This window comes from Dioscorea cayenensis, chromosome 16 (assembly GCF_009730915.1).
Source record: "Dioscorea cayenensis subsp. rotundata cultivar TDr96_F1 chromosome 16, TDr96_F1_v2_PseudoChromosome.rev07_lg8_w22 25.fasta, whole genome shotgun sequence".
NCBI classification, from domain to species: Eukaryota; Viridiplantae; Streptophyta; class Magnoliopsida; order Dioscoreales; family Dioscoreaceae; genus Dioscorea; species Dioscorea cayenensis.
Window position 1 is genome coordinate 18,474,673 of NC_052486.1, and position 12,879 is coordinate 18,487,551.

Genomic DNA, 12,879 nt, shown 5'->3' on the forward strand with positions numbered 1-12,879 from the left:
ATGATGTATGCTGTCTTTGCTTCTACTGACATTGTTGCTCCTTATCATTGTTGCTACTGTCATGTCTCTCAGTCGTCATATATGGATGAAGAAGCGAAGCTTAAGGTTATCCCGCTGCCGCAGGTGCTCGTTGATGATGATATGGCCAATGATTGGAGTGAAGAGGAACGGAAAAGGACAGAGGTGAAGAAAGAAGAAGGAAGAAGGAAGAAGCGAAGAAGAAAACCAGTGAGGAGAAGGATGGACGAAGAGGAGTTAGTGAAAAGATTAAGAAAAGAAGAAGAGACAAAGAAACCTGAAAGAAGACAAAGCTTCAAGTATCATCTGCATTGATGCATAAGACTCGAGGATGAATCTGAAAACCCATGATTGAGGTTACTTCCTGAGAAGTTTGGGATGGAGGCCGACCATCCGACGGATCTCTTTAACCTCAACAACCACATGGGTTAATAGTGCCACTGATTGGGAGTAACCAGCTCACTCTATCGTTTCAGGGCGAGATCTACATCTTTGACTCCGTTTCTCCAGAAAAGATTTAAGCTATACTGTTATTGCTGGGTGGACGTGAGATTGCGGGAGGGTCATGTTATTTGCCGTTTTCTTCCCATTTCTACAAGCTTTCCAACATTCCTCAAAGAGTTGCTTCGTTGATGTGGTTCCGCAAGAAAAGGAAAGAGAGGAACTTTGACAAGAAGATACAGTACACTGTTCAGAAAGGGGTGGCTCTAAGGATGCAACGGAACAAGGGACAATACATCATCAAAGTAAAAAATTAGAGGATGTAACAAGCACTACAAGCTGGGATATTTCTCAATGTTGGGATGCTGATGATCAACCTCAAGTAGTAGTGGCATGCCATTACTGTGGAATTAATGCAAAGTCAACTCCAATGATGCATTGTGGACCTAAAACCTTATGTAATACATGTGGACTAACATGGGCAAATAAGGGAACACTCCAAGATCTGTCAAAACTGAAGGGAGGGAATGGAACTTCCGAGGCCAGAGTCTGCAGCTTGGTGTCAAGATAGGTAATATGGACATAGTGAGGATGTTGTTGATAGGATGACAAAAAAAATCTCGTAGATGGTTATGATATCGAGATATGTAGAGAAAAAGCTAGCCAGTGAGGCTTACTGCTTGTTTAGACAGATGAAGAAAGTTGGTTTGGAAGCAGATAAGGTGATAAGTGCGAGTGTTTTGGCAGCTTGCACTGAGTCAGGATTAATCAGTTTCGGAAAGAAGGTTCACGCATACGTTGAAGGGACTGATTTGAAGTTTGTCATTCAAATATGTAATGCGCTGGTTGATATGTATGTAAAGTATGACAATCTTGATAGGGCATGGGGAGTCTTTGAGGGAATGGCAAAGCGGAACGTGGTGTCAAGGAATTCTATGATACAAGGCCTGGCGAGAATGGCCTCAATGAACAATCTCTAAGAGTGAAGGTTTTATTCCTGATGGAGTGACTTTTATTGGTATTTTATGTGCTTGCACTCACACTGGACTTATCAAGATGAGGAAGGAAAGAAAATGGTTCAAGAGATTGGTGATAAACACATTATACAGGTTCTTGCAGAGAAAACTCAAGGTCCACCATAACAACACTTAAGATCCCTCCTAGCAAAGTCTTGCAAATAGGAATTGTTTATGACATCTAAACTTCAAATGAAGAATTTTACTAAATAAAAGAAACTGCTCTAAATTATTTTGATAGAGATTGTCTCTTGAACTACTCTCTAATGGTCTTAAATTTCTAAAAGATTCTGCTTGTAGTGTTGTTGCATTTGGACTAATACAAATAGATATATGCAGTACATAAGAAAGCATCACATTATAAAATTAAAAAAAAAAAAAAGGTTTGACAAGGAGTCTGACCAAAGGATCACACGCAAGGCATGGAAGTTGGTTGAACCATGGATTTTTGAAGGTTACAATGAACTTATCATGTTACTCAAAGAGATGAGCTACGCAATGAGGATAAATGAGAAATGACATGCATGCATATTCACATATTCGTAGGCCGGAGATGAAATTCCAAACATGCTCATCTCTCACCAAACATATATATACAAATAAAATAATGAGAAGCACACTATATACTCACGTGCATTAAAAAAAATCAAAAGGTAGGTCCCACCATGAAGAGGAGATATACATGGGATAATGCATTAAAAAAATAATATATAATAATAAAAAGAATCAGAAGATAGGACCCACTATGTTAAGTGTGGATTAAAAAAATAAATAAATAAATGAGAAGAAAAATCTCAAAATGGTATGCATAATTGGAAGAAAATTGTGAGAGGAATGCATGCATATGAAAGCAAACGGATAGCAGAGAAACATGCACTGTATAAATGGAGAAAACTTATCCTGATGCAACAAAAAAAAATCTCGAAGCAACGACAAGAGTGCTTACCTCGACTTGGTGGCTAAATTTGTCTCAAGGCAGCAATGAGACACATATTTTAAAGTGACAACAAGACATGCAACACGGTGACAAGACACAGGCAACGACAATGATATATGATATATATATATATATAAAGAAAGTTATATGTTGACATATAAATGATGTATTAAATATATATATATATATAATAAATAACAAAATTTATAATCCACACATTTTCTTGCCTTTACTTGTACTTGAGCCCTTAATCGGAGGTTCCTAAGACACTGTCTGGGGTAATTAATAATAGAGGCTTGCCTCTATTAGGAGTGGAAGAACCCACGAAACAAATATGATATTTTTGCTTTGATATATCTTCTGGTGTCTTTTTCACAGACATGGTGCCAGACGCGAATTTTCGATCCCACAAATTTCTGGCACGCCCGGTGGGGACTCATTTTCTCCTCCCATCTTTGAGGTAAAAGTACAAGTAGAGGCATTGTTTCTACATCTTGTGAAAGAAATCTAATATTGTTGATTTTTTATTGCAAGGAAGAAGAAGAAGAAAAAGAAATGGCACTCAAGAACTCAACCATCTCTGGAAGCCTGAAACTCATAATTTTCCTTGCCGAAGGAACTGAAGTTCAATTGTCCAACTTCACATTCAACACCAGAGCTGCAGGAGCTGAGCTGAGCTTTGGCAAGATATCTGAGTCGGTGCAGTTCGTAAGGAGACCAGCACCTTTGGAGGAGAACCTGACGGTCCCGCGGCTTCCATCCAAAGGTCGTCGCCCCAATGTGATTGTTCCTGCAACTGGCGAGGACGTTGCTATTAAAGAATTGCCAAGAGTATCTACATTCGAGGGGCTATCCCAGCATAAAAGGGTAATTAATCTCTATGAATGATGATGATGATGATGAACCCACCTTTACCATTACAGCAAAGGGGCTGGAAAGTGGAATTTTCCAATCATCTGATGAAGACACACCAAAGAAGAAAAGTGTGTTTTCAAGGCTCACACAAAGGAAAGTTAAAATTCCAAAACAAAGGCTGGATTTTGTGTCATTCCAAGGACACAAAAATAATCAAATGGGTACCTTCAACAACTAATTTGACCTCTTAAGCTAGTGAAGAAGACTGCAAACACTGCAGACTTGCGTCCCCAACTGAATGAAAACAAGGTTGGTAGACCTCTAAAGTCCTACCACAAGAACTCATTTGGTCAGAATCTTTACAAGACTTATACAACATCAAAGAAACTGCAGTCAGAGAAGATAAGGCCAAAAAAAATTTATCAAAAGAAGAAGCAATTAATTTCAAAAGCATAGAAGACAATGTTTGACCGTTTAACACCTGCAAGAAATCAACCCAAGATTTTCCGCTCTAAATTTCAATGGAGAAGGGAAATGAAAAATGAAGAAATGTATGATGCAGATGTGAAGATACACACTTGTCGGATGGTCACTGAAGCAAGAGGAGATCCCACACCTGAATTAGAATAACCAGGACTTGCTACAAGATCCCTTAGAATAGTGGCAGACTCCCTGAATGGAGAAAAAAGTTCCAGCCACATACCACCACATGATGAGTAGTGGATAGGGACTAGTCTTCCACCACTCCATATGCCAAGGAAACACAAAGAAGTACATCCTCTAAATGAAGATGAAGAGGATGAACCTGTCTTTGTTCCTCAAAAGGGACACTGTGATGCTGAATATCAAAAACTTAATAATAACATGTCAATGTTGATGGAGTCAATGTTACAAATGCAAAAACAAATCAAAATCCTAATGGAAAATCAACCCGAACAAGTAGAAAGATTGAGGAGTCCAACCCGACGGCCGAGAAAAGTCCTTAGGCCAATTGAGCAAAGGGTAACCCCACGCTTTCCTACAGAGAATCAACCTAGACAAATACAGAGGTTGAGAAGTCCAACGCCTTATCCAAAGGAAACCTTCAGGCCGGTGGAACATGGGGGAACCTCTTATGTTCCTGTTCAGGAACAATCAGTTGTAATAACTCAGGAAGAGATACAACAAATGGTAGTTGCTGAATTAAACCAAGCCAAAGGAATGGAGACAAGCCCTATCCCAGCTACCATGACCTAGTGCCTTGCCCCAAGGGATATAATGTTCCAAAATTCAAGTAATTTACTAGGATTGGCAATCCTGACCAATACTTGGCTCATTTTGTGGTGCCCTGTGGAGATACAAGTGAGAAGCCATTACTCTTCCTCAGACAGTTCTCTGCATGTCTCGCATGAGTAGCATTTGAATGGTCTGCATGTCTGCAACCCGATTCAATTCAAACATGGTAGAAGCTGAAAGATGTCTTTCGAGTACGATTCAAGGGTATATGTGACAAAATCACAATTACTGACCTTATAGCCACTCGCCAATATAAAGATGAAAAAGTAGTCGATTACATTATGAGATGGAGGAACTTGAGCATTAAATGTGAACAATCACTTGATCAGCCACAGGCAGTGGGTTTACTGCTCGGGAACATTGATAGTTGGATGTCACCTTTCCTAAGTACATCTGGCATCATTACATTTAAAGGCTTAATCTCACAAGCTAAGAAATTGGAAAGGACCAACCCGAAGGTATTATCCAATTTTCAAACCACTTCAAGGAATGATAGAGACAAATCCAAGAGGACAGAAGCCGTCAAGTACACCGCTACAACCTTGAACATTGAGAAAGGGAAGGGCGTAGCGGAGCCCTATAAGCTAGAATAAGCTAAGGCAAAAAGAGATAAAGTATATAAAATCTACAAAGATGCTGTGAGAGAAGGTTTGCAACTCCCTGAATGCAAAAGGCCTAAAGAGCAAAGCAAGAAGGACCATCCCAATTATTGACCATATCATAGGGTGTTGGGACATACAATAGAAGATTGTTATGTTTTCAAGGACTGGGTAGAGCGACAATACCAAGAGGGCAAAATCACCCTATTAAAGAATGTTTTATCTGAGCAACCAACTGAACATACAGGCTATGTGACTACCCTAAACCCAGAGGGATCATCCCAAGGAAAAGTCACAGTGGATGGTAATAAAGTGATACTTTCATCGACAGAAGATGATAAACCTTTTGCTGTTCCAGAAGAGTTATGGGAAGTATTTATATCCAAAAGATCAATGAAGATGTTGAAGAAGTTGGCTGAACTCCCGTGAATCGCTTGGAAATGCTCTCAAGAACCTCCTAAAGGTCACCCGACAAAACAGTTAAAGAAGAAGAGCAAGAAGATAAAGCAAAAATGCAAACAATTAAAGAGCAAGAAATCCTTTATTGAGGAATATATAGAGTCCCTTGACAAATATAAGCAGAAGGAAAGGCTTCTGATTACCCTCAAAGATTATTTTCCCGAAGAAGTCAAAAAATTACTCTGGAATTAGCTGAGTAAAATGAAGAAGATGTCCAAGTAGAGACTTGCAGGGTTATTTCGGGAGGAGAATACCCTCTATATAACCCAGATGATGATAATGATGAATATGATAGCTTCTCTGAGATAGAAGAGTCATATGACTGTTATGGCTGGCTCTATATCAACAAGAAGCGGAGAAAGAAGACAGCATTTAGGGAGAGAGTAAAGAAGGTGAACACCAAGCTCTTGGAGCCCTACCAACAAATAAAGCCCAAAGCACTATATTACACCCCGAAGGCCCCAAATATAAGGTCTTGAGGAAAGCTATGCCTGCTAAAAACATTCCTGCTATCATTCAAAGGGTGATAGAGGAGTTAGATAATAGGCTGCTACAATTACATATTGAAGATGTTGAGTGGGACGAATCCGGGTCATACCCTCCATAATCATCAAGACAAAATTTTATCTCAGAGGTTATGGATTCTCCGGTTCCGCCAGAGCAACAAATGTCAAGGAAAAAAATTTATCAAAAAAGATAAGAGGCAAGAGCTCTTTGATCAAGCCATAGAAAAAGGATTGGATTTGCCTAGACCCAAAAGGCCGTGCGTGATGCATCTTGATAGTCATCCAAACTACTGCCAATATCATCAGCTTGTAGGATACACCTTAGAAGAATGTCAAGCTTTCCAAAATGGTTGCAAAGACATGTTTCTATAGGAAATCTGACACTCATAGAGGATTACTTTGAAGAATAAGGTGAGTGTTATGCCATAGCCGCTCATGATGATTCAGAAAACAAACTGAACTTCTCTGATGAAGAAGATAAGGTACCATAACATGTACATCAGATGCAGCTCAAAACTAGGAAGACACTTTAATTAAGATAGGCTCCCAGTTTAAATAACCGAAATAAAGGGAAGATAATTGAAGATAATAATGTTTCAAAAAAAACCCTCGAAAAAGCCAAATTATAACATTTTCCACATTTGAAGAAGGTCCCAACACTCCTCGATATGTATGATGCATTGATGATATCAACTAAAGTCAGGGAGTCTTTAATACATGCTCTACAAAATCCTGAGGAGTATTACGCATACTTTACCGAAGTCAACATGAAAGAAGCCCTGTATGCATTCCATACATCTTCAGTGTCCTTCACGGATGAAGCTTTGTTGCTTGGAACTACGGCACACAATAGACCGTTGTATGTGATAGGATTTTGTGATGGAGCAAAGATCAGCCGGGTTTTGATTGATCCAGGGTCTTTTATGAAATTAATGACTCTCAAAACTCTTCGAACATTAGCTCTTAAAATATGCCATTTATCTCTGGAGAAGATCATCATCCAGGGTTTCAATCAGTACAGCCAAAGGCATTGGGTTCAATCACTCTCACCAATAAATTGGAAAAGATGACATCTGACGTGAAATTCCATGTAATTGACGCTGAAGTTTCCTATAAAGCCCTCTTAGGAAGGCCATGGATTCATGAAAACCAGTTGGTCCCTTCAACACTTTATCAATGCGCAAAATACCTGGTGGATGGAGAATAGTTCAAAATTGATGGAGAGATCCAACCCTTCGACATCCATGAAATACACTATGAGGATGCAAGGTATTATCTTAGTATATCAAAAGGGAACAAATCAACCAAAGGGGGTAAATTGCCAAGTCCAGGAGAAGAGTCTTTGATCAAGATAGCCAAAACCACTCCTATGCTCCAAAAAAGAGAACCAACACCATCTCACTTTGGTAGTGACATTGAGTCATCAGAAGATGAAAGTGATGCGGATATACACTAAAGTAAGGGTCAAGTTGAAATATCTACTCAAGAAAATGCATTGTACATTACGAGGATTCCTGATAGACTATAAAAATCCTTGGATGATTTTAACGTAAATACAGTTGAGCATCTAAAGACATTTTATGTGCCAGCTCTGCATGAAAAGGAGGTATTCTCTTTTATAAGGACAAGAGCGAAAAGATCTTAAATGATGATATCATAAATATTGAAGAAGTAGAAGATGATGAAGTTCAACCCATAAACTTCCCAGGCCATTACCCCGACAAGCTCAGGACGATAGTTGAGAGGTTTAGGGGTAAAATCAAGTGGTCGAGGAAGTCACATCAGAGCTTTCGTTGATTGTGGAATCCTGCACATGTGGATAAGAGAGGATTAGGTTACTTTGAGTCTTCCAGGCAATCTGTTACATGGTAACATCCCAGGAGATAAAGAATGCACCGCCTAAACTAGAAGACAGGGGGCAAGCAACAATTGATGAGTTGGTTGAAATCGACTTGGGAAATGATGAGGACCCAAGGCTAACTTTCCTAAGTGCACAACTATCAGAAGAAGAAAAATCATCATTCAAGGCTCTTTTGAAGGAGCATATTGACTGCTTTTCCTGGGACTATAATGAAATACCAGGGTTTGATGATGAGGTAGCTATTCACATGCTGGCCATTAATCGTAATGCTACTCCAGTCAAATAGGCACCAAGGAAGATAAAGTTTGACCTAGAAGAAAGTGTGATAGAAGAGAAAAAGAAGCTGATTGAAGTAGATTTTATAAGAAAAGAGAAGTACCCTGATTAGATAGCCAGCACAGTCTCTGTGAAAAATTAAAATGGGCAAATACGGATATGTGTAGACTTCAGAGACCTGAACAAGGCGTGTCCCAAAGATGATTTTCCCCTTCCAGTTATAGAGATCATGATCGACAACACCTCAGGGTACGTGATGTTTTTCTTTATGGATGGATATTCTGGATACAATTAAATCAAAATGCATCCAGATGATCAGAAGAATACTACTTTCCGAACACCTAAGGGCATCTATTGTTATAAGGTAATGCCATTCGGACTAAAGAATGCTGGAGCAACATATCAAAGGGCTATAAACAGAATATTCGATGATTTAATTCACAAAGTTGTCAAATGATATGTGGACGATCTTGTGGTTAAAACAAATTCCAAAGACAAGCATCTTGATGATTTGAGGACAGCCTTCACTTACCTCAGAAAATACTAGTTGAAAATGAATCCCATGAAGTGTGCTTTTGGAGTTCTATCTGGGAAATTCTTATGCTTCATCGTGAGGCATCGGGGAATAGAGATAGATCCAGCCAAGATAAAGGAAACCCTAGAAATGCCACCTCCTTAGACACTAAAACAACTGCGCTCCTTCCAAGGGTGTTTAACATATATCAGAAGATTAATCTCCAACCTATCTGGAAGATGCAAGCCTTATCTAAACTAGTCAAGAAAAATGCGCCTTTCAATTGGGATGATGAATGTCAGAGAGCTTTCGAAGATATCAAATGGTACTAGAGACACCAATCCATGGAAAGCCTCTGATCTTATATACTACCGTATTGGAAGAGTCTTTGGGAGACATGTTGGCCCAGAATAATAAAGAAGATAAAGAAAATGCATTATATTACCTCAGCAGGATGTTGATAGGAGCTGAAAGTAAATACACGCCAATTGAGAAGCATTGCCTAGCTTTGGTTTTTGCGGTAAAGAAGTTGTGACACTACTTGATAGCGCATAAAGTAATACTCATATAAAAAATAGATCCACTCAAATACCTTATGACGAGGCCGTTGCTTATGGGAAGACTCGCAAAATGGGCATTGATTCTGATGGAATTGACATAACATGCACTCCACAGAAAGCTATTAAGGGGCAGGCATTGGCAGACTTTCTAGAAGCACATACTCTTCCTGGTGAATCTGAATTACGAAGAAATTCATATAACCATAAGAAATAGAAGACCCATTAGTACGATCCCTAATGAAGTCGAAGAGGAAACTGCTGAGGGCAAAATAGAAGTCTTCACTCTTAAAATACCAGGGGAAGATTGGAGGCAACCGTTCATAGAATATCTGAAATATGATAGACTCCCAGAGGATAAATCAAAAGGTCTTCAGATAAAGTGAAGAGCCCTAAGATTTACCCTCATAAATGATATATTGTACCGCAGGTCATATGATCAACTACTCCTCTAGTGTCTCTCATATGAAGAAGCTGAAGAAGTTATGCATAATGTATATTTCGGGATATGTGGTGTACACCAATCCGAACCCAAGGTGGGACTTAAGATCAAGCACTTGGGATATTACTGGCCAGCCATGGTCGGGAATTGCATCAATTATACTCGAAAATGTCACTTATGCCAGATACATGGAGATTTTATTCATCAACATCCAAATCCTTAACACCCCACAGCCTCATCATGGCCCTTTGAGATATGGGGAACAGATGTAGTCGGTCCTATTGAACCACCATCATCTTTGGGACATCAGTTCATATTGGCTGCAATAGATTACATCTCTAGATGGGCAGAAGCAATCCCGCTGAGAGAAGTCAAGACTAAGAATATCCTCAGATTCCTCAGGGAAAACATCTTATACAAATTTGGGTCTCCAAGAAGAATTATTTCAGATAATGGCCCCGCTTTCAGAAGCCTCAAGGATGGGAGATTCGCACAACACCATAAAATAGACTAGAGATATACCTCCATCTATAACGCTAGTGCAAATGGTTTGGTAGAAGCATTCAATAAAACCCTCTCAAAGCTGTTAAATAAAGCAGTGTCCAAGAACAAAAAGGATTGGCATAAAAGACTCCTGGAGACGCTATGGGCATATGGCACTACCTATAGGACTCCGACACAAGGCATAACCTATTCTTTGGTATTTGGAACGGAAGCAGTCTTATCTCTCGAAATCCAAATACCCTCCCTGAGAATGGCAGTACAAAATGAAATCTCTAATGAAGATAATGTTTGGCTTCGCTTGGATGAGTTAGATTCTCTTGACGAAAAAGGTTAGGAGTGCAACAGAATCTTGAAGTCTACAAAGCAAAAATGTCTCAAGCCTACAACAAGATGGCTCGTTTCCAGACCTTTACCAAAGGAGAGATGGTCCTTGTTCTCAAAAGACCCATATAAAGGGACGGGGCAAATTTAGAGCAAATTGGGAAGGCCCTTATGTTGTGGGGATCGTCTATGAAGGAGGCGCGTATCAACTTATTGACGCCAACAGAGAAAGACCGATACCGCCCATCAACGGCCGTTTCCTGAAGAAATACTATTTTTAATGTAAAACTGTTAATTGCCTATGATGGAACGTCTGGTCCCTCAACAGGGGTAGACTAGTCATGTACAATTAAATGTATTTCTCGAGGCAAAACATTCATTTTCATGCATTTTTTTATTAAACTCATTTTGTATTAAAATTCATTCAACGAAATAAAGAGACATGTGTTTGTCTATGATGGAACGAACGGCTCCATGTAGACCGGTCATGCACAATTAAGCGTGCTTCCTGAGGTAAATGCATCGGTACCTGTGTTTTAAAAAAATAATAATAATAATAATAATAAATAATAATAATAAAAAAGTAATTAAAAAAAGTAAACAATTAATAAAAAAAGAGAGAAAAAGAAAAAAAATCATGATTTTGATTCTCCAGGTATTCTATTAAAAACAAAGAGGCATGAGAAAAGAGAAAAGAAAAGAGCTAAGGTATATTCAAATCAAATGTTTGTAATCAATGTCTTAAAACCAATTACCAAAGCATAAATAAACTAGGAAAGAAAACTAAAAAAGAAAGGAAGAAGGCTCTTTAATGCCCAGTAAATCTCAACAATGATTCTTTTGCTTCCTCCAACTCATCAAGCCGTTTTGTGAAAATAGCCATAAGATGAGTATCTGAGTTATCTTCTTGATCCTCAGCAAGCTGTGTCTTAGCCTCATCCAACGCAACTTGAAGATTCGCTGAAGTAGGCTTAGAAGCTTCAAACAGGTCGGTTGAAGCCGCTATCTTTCACCCAAAGTCTTCATTGTGCCTTGAATCTCACAAAGCTCGACCTGAAGTTGATATGCCCTCTCAGCAAGTTTCTGATACTCCTCCTTATTCGCATTTATGTCATTAGTCTAGTTTGTCCTTAGTTTGTTAAGACACTCAAGTGCCAAAGTTCTTTCATGCACACATGCCTTGGCTTGTTGATTACGTATACGAGCTTGAACATTAGGATCCTCTGAGCTTCTTTAGCATAGGCTGCACATCGAGCGATCCTCTCTATGAAAGGCTCCAGACTGGTCAAATCAATGCTGAAAGGTTCAAAAAGTAATTTTGACTCCTTCACTTTGTTGATAATGCTTTGGTAGTTGTGATAGTTAAGGGACTTGATATTGTTGATCATCTCATCTCGCAAGCGTAGCACTACATTTGGTATATTCTTTGAACTTACAAAGAGAATATACAAATAAATTTTGACATTTGATTAAAAAAAAACCTTGGCCTTGCTTAGACGATGTTGCAAGTCTGACATCAGTATTAATGCCACCTTCTAATCCTGCTATAGGAATAGGAGAAGGACCTTGTCTTAAAGGTAGGGAGTTATCATCCTTTTAAGCAACTAAATTCCCAAAGAAATATTGTCAATATTCATGCTAAAAAAAAAACAAAAAACCTTGATCTTGCTTTGGCAAACTTGCAACCCCAATGTTGGCATTAGAGCCACCACTTTCCAATTCCTCGATGGGAGTATTAATGTCCTTGGCCATTTCTTGGACGACTAAAAAAAAAGAGAAGAATACATATATACACACACGTTGATTTGTGCACAAAATAAATAAATAAATAAATAAATAAGACCTTCATTCTGCACTGCTAGAGATGTGTTGTCATGAAGCAGGGTTTCAATGTTAGCATTCTTGCTATCATGAGGTGCACTCTCAACATCAACATTTCTGCCATCACTCTCTAATTTCTCCATTGAAGAGGGGGCATCTCTTATGAAATTTGCGGAAGAAATTTGTTTAAAAGATGAAGTACTTTCATTCTCTTGAACAGCTACAAAAAAGAAAATAAAAAAAGAAGAAAAAAAACAAAAAAGAAAAAAGAAAAAAGAAAAAAGAAAAAAAAAACCTTCTTGGATTATTGGCGGGTTCTGCGGTGGCTCATTTTCCAAGGCAACCGGTGTATCCCCTAACAGAAAAATTATTTAAATAAATAAGGGGCAAAAAGAAAATAATACAAAATAAGGAAAAATAATAATAAGAGTAATACATTGTAGTGGATCAGGAAAAGCTTCTTCAATCTCAATATTT

At 38.7% G+C, this 12,879-nt stretch overlaps 1 pseudogene; it reads left to right on the top strand.

Moving 5' to 3' along the window:
* On the top strand, nt 1-1,030 carry LOC120278587 (annotated as a pseudogene).
* The last annotated feature ends 11,849 nt before the right edge of the window (nt 1,031-12,879 follow it).